The following is a 7,440-nucleotide window of genomic DNA, read 5'->3' on the forward strand; positions in this document are numbered from 1 at the left end:
ATTCAATTTTTAAATCGTTATTAATCGCATTACTTCAATAGTTAACTCACGATTAATCACAGATTTTATATCTGTTCTAAATGTACAAAACCATGTACAATAACATATATTTTTCCAAAGTTTTCATACCCTTGTTTACATAAAACTGAAAAAACATGTTAAACTAATACAAATATGGCTGCATCTTTTAGTCATTGATAGAGTAATTTCATATTCATAAAATTGAGTTAAAATTAAAAAGATGTACTGTACTGTAAAAATTTAGTGTGATATTGATTTGTGTCCTGTTGATTTTTCTGCCACCAGATGGCATAATTCATTTATTTTCATATTAAGGGCTATCTAATCTTTATCATGAAGCAGCTTATAAATTCTGCACATTTTTAGAATTGTAAAATACAACTTGACCCCAGTCTCTGCAAATATATGCATTATTAGTAAATTTATTACTGCTAAATTTTGATATAGATGTGTTGGCTGCTTTCAACTGGAATTCCCTCAGTACAGGCTCTCCAATTAAAGGGCGGTCATTAATCTTGCGTTAAAAAATTAGTGGCGTTAAATTAACTTTAAATTAACTCAAAATTAAAGCACTGATTTTGGGCGTATGGTATATAACCAAGGTACAAAGTGCCCACTCCGCAAGACACTAAGAGTGCAAAATAATACACAAGTAAAATACACACGGCTACTATTACACTACAGAGAAAGAAAACAACAAACATTCATGCTAAAACATGTAATTAGCCAAGACGTCAACAGCCAAATCTCATGTCATCATTTGCAAGACGCACAGTCCTTGCGCCTCTGTTTTGACGTTAGATCCCATTGAGGAGTCTTCGAGAACAACGAACGTTTGGAGAAACGAGACGTTCGCTCCTTGAGGTCATCATTTCATGAAGATGGCAATTAACAATCGTTGACGTGTCAGAAATCTCTGAGTGAATTATTACGACTCACATTATGCTTTATGTCTCAATTGGAATTGAATTAAACTCAAATATGATCAACACTGTTCCAAGATGTCATGCCATCTTTTGACTGGTGACCCTTTGTGATGTTTCCCAAGTCTAAACAAAGTAAGTTAATTTAATACTGTTTCTTGTACCATCTAAATTTGACATCACTTATGCTATTTAATAGCCTTGATTTATTGGTGCTTAAAGTGTTGTAGGGCAATGTTTGAAGTTTAAATCTCTTCAATTTGCTATTCCAAAAATAATAAATCAGAAGTCACACACCAGTTACTCAGTACTTCAGTTACCCACCCCCCCCCCCCCCCCCCCCACACACACACACACACACCACTGAGCACTTATTTACTCTTTTACAAGTAATTATTTTGAGGACTACATTATATTTGTCCTTGAGCCATATTTCTTGAAAGTAACACTACTCTTAATTGAGTGCAAATTTTGGCTACTCCAGCCACAGCTTTGTGACAGTGGGTGAAAACATACATTGATGCTGATGCAACTGTCTCTAGTTATGATGTTTGGCTTCAAGACATTTGCCGGAGCTGGAACTCTCACAATTTTAATTGCATATCCCTGAAATGGATTAAGACTGTGTAGGTTACAATTGTCAAGTGAACAAATAATTATTGTACATCTGTCTGACAATCAGTAGCAAGATATCTGTTGTTATGTGTTTGAGCATATAAAATTAGGGTGTGTGTGTGTGTTGGGGAGAATTTTGTTTTTCCTGTCATATTGCAACATGCAGTGATTGATTATTCTGACCATAGCACTGACTGCTTTACACAGATTATCCTTTGAAAGATCACATCAAATGCCTAGAGGATGATAGGTGGGAAATGGGATGGTCCTAATTTACAGTCCTATTATCTCATGCCTGTCAGGAGGGGCAGAAGGTAATGAGAGAGAGAGCGGGATAAAGGAAGTGGCAGACAGAACATGTAAACTAACAGATGAGGGGATGTGTGACAGGGGGATCAATCAACGCAGTGGATAAACACACTGAAGTTGAACACAAAATATACTTTAATTCTATACATTCCATCTGAGGTGGCAGGTGTGCAGGTCCACAACTTGCCTGCCTAGAGATTAGATTGTAATGATACAGAATGGGAATAACGCAGACCAACAAATGGAGCCTTCTGGCCAAAAGCAGAATCACATTGTTGGCGCTACCCCTCCTCGCACATCCTCACATTCCCTCATGACTAAATTTGCTCCATGATCCCTGTCCGGCTGGCTCTGTTTATTTGGGGACTATCACAAAGGAAGTTCCACTGATTCACTTGAAGCCTTGTATTTGTCTTATCTCATGCACAGACTGCATCGAGAAGAGAGGCTCAAGAAGTAAAGCTACAAAATGTGGACTCAGATAGCTGGACAAGAATAACAACAGCAGATTCCATTCCTAATGCTGAGGAATGGGATCAAATCAGCATAGGTACTAGTTGCAAAATGAAAATAACTTAAAATGTAAAATTTAAATAACATTTTCATTAACAAAATAAAATAAGTATTTTGAACAGAAAACATATTAGGTTTACAAAATAAAGGGCCCTCACATCCCTGGCCATGTTGGGGTACTGGTACATAACACAAGAAATCTCTAAAATACACATGTTTTTGCCAGGCCCTGTGTGTGCAAACTTTCATATGTATTTGCCAAGGTTTAGTTCCTCAAAAACAGCCTACTGGTATTTTATTTATTTATTTGCAAATCGTGCATCGCCACATTAACAATGTAACAAAATATAAAGCTTTCAATAACTTTTCATCTTAAAATTTTTTAGATGAAACACCCAAAGTTTGAAAACCCTCAGCTAAAGTCGTTAAAATATTCATCCATCCATCCATCCATCCATCCATTTTCTTAACCGCTTGTCCTCACAAGCCTATGCCAGCTGGCTTCAGGCAGTAGGCAGGGTACACCCTGAATTGGTTGGTCGTTAAAATATGACCTCTACAAATGGACAAAAGTGGTGCCCAATTCCAAAATAAATTCAAAATGGTGGACTTCCTTGTAGGTTAAGTACATGGCTTTAAAAGATTTTTTGGGAGGTCTTGGGCTGTTACATATTCCTCCCAATTTTTGTAGAATTTGGTTAAACTTGAACTATACCTGTGGTGCCTTTTTAAAACTACTTTTTAAACAATTACTGAGCCATTTTAAACTTTAACCCTTAAAAACAGGCTTCCCCAATCCTGGTCCTTAACTCTTTGACTGCCAAATACGTTAAATAACGTTTAGTAAAAACCTACGGAGGAGCGCCAAAGACGTTAAAAGTCGTTCGCCAAGTTTTTTGTTTGTTTTTTTTGGAAACGGGTGGAGGAAAGCCTTGGCCAGCTGTGCTGAAAGTATCAAGCAGATCTAGTTAGTATAATGCCTATTTTTGGCCCCTAGATGGCAGCGATGACTCTCTTTGGACAAGATTGGGTAGGCGTCAGTAGAAGACGTGAGGCGGAGCTAGAGTGTTGAGGGGACAATGGCTGAGGAAGCCATAATGGCGACCGGTTGCAAGCAACTCACGCTTGAGCATTTTTTTCAAAGACGAAAAGCATCGACCAATGCTAAAGAGCACATTGATGACGACGATGATGATGATGGTGACTCCGAGGTTGACGCCGAAGTTGGAAGCGTTGACGCGGCGGCTATGATCACGTCATAAAGCCTCACCGGCTAGCGATGCTAACACCGGAAAACGCGGAGCACAACCGAGCACTTCTGCTCAGGTGAACGTTCAATCGGACGACGAAGAGTGCCCCTGTCATGATTTGGGTCAGCTGCTCTGTTTTCTTGCAGGCACTGGGGAAACAGATGGTGGGCGGAGCCCACCATACACACCTGCTGCCCATCATGCCATCAGACCAGAATAAAAGCCTGACGGACACTGCAAGGAGTGTCGGGTGATTACTCCGAGACGCCGCTCTCCTGACCCGACTGGATTCGCTCCTACAAGAATTTCTCCTGCTGCCCATGACTTACCTTTTTGCCGCCACCGAGCGTGATTTTGATTTTGTTTGTTATCCGCTTGTGAGCGTGAGTTTGTGTTTACTTTTGTCCGCCTGTGTGCGTGATTTTGTGTTTACGTTTGTTGGTAAATTAAACCTAAGTTATCCGCATCCCTGTCGTGGCTCTCCTACCTCACTCCATCTGGGTCCTCCCTTCTCAAGCCGTGACCGAATCACCCGACCAAGTATGGACCCCGCAGATCCCAACAGCCTGCGTCAGGCCCTGGCCAGCCATGGACACTTGCTCGGCCAGCATGATCAATATTTCCAGGAACTAAAGGAGGCGATGTCAGCGCTCACCGCCCAGATTGGATCGCTCTCCTTGAAGGTGGAACGGAGATCGGAAGCCACGGCCGCGGAAGGATCACGACCAGCCGGAGTATCTTCTGTCTTTCCCGCGTCCCGACCAGCAGGAACTGTTGTATTCCGTGAACCCAACATTCCCCATCCTCCCCGCTATTCTGGCGAAATCGGTGGGTGCGATCAGTTTGTTCACCAATGCAGTCTGGTTCTCGACCAACAACCGCACACTTTCCCGGACGACGGCGCCAAAGTCACTTTTGTGATGAGCCTGCTTTCCGGCCAGGCGGCATTATGGGCGATGGCGGTCAGCAAGGCCAACCCGGAGCTCCGAGCCTTCCTAGCGGAATTCCGTAACGTCTTCGACCACCCAGTAAAAGGGAAGGAGGCGGGCAGTCGCCTACTGAACCTCCGACAAGCCGGCTCCTCCGTGGCGGAATACTCTATATCGTTCCGGGTTTTGGCCGCCGAGAGCCGGTACGGGGAAGCGGCGCTGTGCGGGATTTTCCGGCGGGGACTCAGCCCGCGAATCAAGGACGAGCTGGCCGCACGGGACGAGACGTCCACTTTGGAGGAGCTTATCGGCTTGGCCATCCGATTGGACAATAGGTTGCGGGAGCGACGACGGGAACGGGACGAAGAGCGACGACCGGAGGCAATGGCCACGGTTGCGCAGTCGGTGTCGGCCGCTTCCGCGGGGCACGCTTTCGACGCCTCGCCTCCCGATGCTTCGTGGCGACGCCCTCAGGCTGTAGATGGCGTCGAACCGATGCAGCTGAGAGGAGGGCGCCTCTCGGCGACGGAGCACTCGAGAGGGTGGCGAGACCTGGCATGCCGGTATTGTGGGCGGTCCGGACACCAATCGGCCAAATGCTGGAAGCGGCCTGAGAGGCGTCGTGACGTCACCACCGTTTCTGCTACAACCATCCCATCCCGACGTGATAGCCAGTGTGAGTACTCCCTGTCCATGGACGTTGTTATCTCAAAGAGGCTACAACTTTCGGGAGAAATGATGTGGGGTGGGGTGAATACAAAGATGACGGCGTTGGTGGATTCGGGGGCGGACGACTGTATAATCGACCCGAGGATGGTCAACACCTTGAAGTGTCCGGTGGTGAGACTCGAGAGTCCTAAGAAGATGTATGATCTTGACGGGCGCCTCTTGAGCGTGATTACGCACAGGACCGAGGGGTTATTAATGCGTCTATCGGGGAACCACGTGGAGACCAGGCAGTTCTTCGTTATGCCGTCACGATCAGCCCCAGTAGTCCTGGGTCTGACTTGGCTGGCTCGGCATAACCCTGACATTAACTGGGGCATGCCCAGGCTGGAAGGATGGAGCTTGTTTTGCCATTCTCATTGCCTGCAGTCGGCGGTGAATGACCACAGTGGCCCAGCTCAAGCAACCAGGGAGTTTATTGAGCTGGATGATGTGCCGGCAGACTACCACGACTTGAGGGAGGTCTTTAGTAAAGACCGGGCCATGTCTCTCCCCCCACATCAACCTTATGAATGCGCAATAGAACTGGTTCCTGGGGCACCACTGCCTAGTACACGCCTGTACCAAGTTGCTAAGCCGGAACATCAAGCCCTCAAGGACTATATCACCACGTCTTTGGTGGCCGGGCTGATTCGACCTTCCAAATCACCACTAGGGGCAGGGTTTTTCTTTGCCGACAAGAAAGACAAAACCCTGCGCCCTTGCATCGATTTCCGTGGTCTGAATGACATAACTGTTAAGAACAAATATCCGTTACCGCTAATGGACTCTGCTTTCGCGCCCTTACATTCCGCTACAGTGTTCACTAAATTAGACCTCCGGAGTGCCTACCATCTGGTTAGGATAAGGGAGGGCAATGAGTGGAAGACCGCGTTCAAGACACCTATTGGGCACTTCGAGTATTTAGTTATGCCGTTTGGCCTCTCCAACGCTCCCGCCGTATTCCAGGGATTTATTAATGACATCTTGCGGGACATGCTTAATCATTTCTGTTTTGTATATCTTGACGACATTTTGATTTTCTCCAGGACTCAGGCTGAACATCGGCAACACGTTCGGCTGGTCCTGGAGCGACTGCTGGAGAACCGCCTTTACGTAAAAGCCGAGAAATGTGCGTTTACACGGATTCGGTCCAGTTCCTAGGCTATATTGTGGAGAGGGGTCGGTTGAGGACCGATCCAGGCCGTGGTCGAGTGGCCGACACCCACTTCCAGAAAACACCTACAGAGGTTCCTGGGGTTCGCTAATTTTTACCGTCGGTTCATCCGTGACTATAGTGTAAAAGCGGAACCTCTGACAAAGCTCACGTCTTCTAAAATCCCGTTTGTGTGGACTCGGCAGGCGGAGTCCGCCTTCGTTAAGTTAAAATTATTGTTTTCAAGTTCCCCAGTGTTGACACACCCTAATGAAGCTCTGCCTTTTGTCGTCGAGGTCGATGCTTCGGAGACTGAAGTGGGGGCGGTATTGTCTCAGCGGTCCCCGGTGGACCAGAGGATGCATCCCTGTGCCTTCTTCTCGCGGCGGCTCAACCAGGCGGAGCGCAACTATGACGTGGGCAACCATGAGCTGCTGGCGATTGTTTTCGCTTTGCAGGAGTGGCGGCACTGGCTGGAGGGTGCGGCGGAACCCTTCCAAATCTTTACGGACCACAAGAACTTGGCATACCTCCGATCCGCCCGAAGGTTGAATCCTCGTCAGGCACGCTGGGCCCTGTTCCTCACCCGGTTCAACTATACCATCACCAACCGACCGGGATCCCGGAACACCAAGCCGGATGCCTTGTCCCGCGTACACGGTCCGGCCGCCGAGGGGTCTCCAACCGAACCTATCGTGCCAGAGGCCAGGGTCTTGGGAGCCCCCCAGTGGGAGGTAGAGCGGAAGGTGGTTGATGCAGCTGTCGATATGCAGACCCCGGTAGAGTGCCCGGGAGATAAGTTGTTCGTGCCCGCTCACCTTCGGCCCGAGGTGTTACAGTGGGGGCACGCTTCGAGGGTGGCATGTCACCCTGGGGTGGGTCGCACGCTGTCCCTGGTGAGGCAGAGATTTTGGTGGCCCGGGCTGCGCAGGGACATTGAGGACTATGTCGCATCTTGTGCGGTGTGTGCCCGTAACAAGTCCTCTCGACTAAAACCGTCCGGCCAGCTCCACCCCCTG

The sequence above is a fragment of the Vanacampus margaritifer genome, chromosome 10 (genome assembly GCF_051991255.1).
Source record: "Vanacampus margaritifer isolate UIUO_Vmar chromosome 10, RoL_Vmar_1.0, whole genome shotgun sequence".
NCBI lineage: Eukaryota > Metazoa > Chordata > Actinopteri > Syngnathiformes > Syngnathidae > Vanacampus > Vanacampus margaritifer.